Source organism: Mastomys coucha, unplaced genomic scaffold (assembly GCF_008632895.1).
Source record: "Mastomys coucha isolate ucsf_1 unplaced genomic scaffold, UCSF_Mcou_1 pScaffold12, whole genome shotgun sequence".
Lineage (NCBI taxonomy): Eukaryota > Metazoa > Chordata > Mammalia > Rodentia > Muridae > Mastomys > Mastomys coucha.
The window spans coordinates 91,240,099-91,240,986 of record NW_022196894.1 but is presented as its reverse complement, the minus strand read 5'-3'; positions in this window follow the sequence as shown (position 1 = coordinate 91,240,986).

The following is an 888-nucleotide window of genomic DNA, read 5'->3' as shown; positions in this document are numbered from 1 at the left end:
CATCAGACTGTCACATGTGGGCCCTCTGCTCCTCACTCCATCAGACTGTCACATGTGGGCCCTCTGATCCCCACTCCATCAGACTGTCACATGTGGGCCCTCTGCTCCTCACTCCATCAGACTGTCACATGTGGCTGTGGTCCAGGCTGTTCCTGTCATTCACCATAGTTGCTGGAATTATGAAGCATCAGCTCTGCGCTGCCTGGTACCTTGGCAGTGCAGATGCTGAGATGACAGCCTGCATCTCCGGGATGCACAAATTAGAGCTGATGGATGAGAGGCTACTAATAAAATGTCACATCTTATAGATGTGGATGGGCCACGGGGCCAGTGATAAAGTGAGACCGTCCGACTCTGACATACACGCCTTCCCGCCATATTATTGACAGTGTGGGGGGGAGAGTATTGATCAAGCTGCCAAGATTATCCTATTATGCAATTAGAATATTAGATTTGCATTTTTAATTCCTTTAGAAGAAATTGGCCTGGGGCAAATATAGCGGTGAAATATTAAGAGAGACCAGCTTCGTGGGAAGTAGGAACTCGGGAGAGGCTATTAGGGGCATGCAGCCACCATCAGAGAGATGTTCTTCTCAGACAAGGAACAATAGCAAAGCAAGAACGCAGCCAGCAAGGTAGAATCATTTCTGGAAACAGAACATTCCAGGAAGGATGTGGATAAGCGAGACTCAGGGCATGGTGTGGAAGCTAAACCTCATCTATGGGTCCCTGTGACCACACACGTTCAAGTATACATACACATGCCACTTTGCCCTCCTCCCGTGGATGTACATCCCCTCTGCCCTCCTCCCGTGGACGTACATCCCCTCTGCCCTCCTCCCGTGGACGCACATCCCCTCTGCCCTCCTCCCGTGGACGCACATCCCC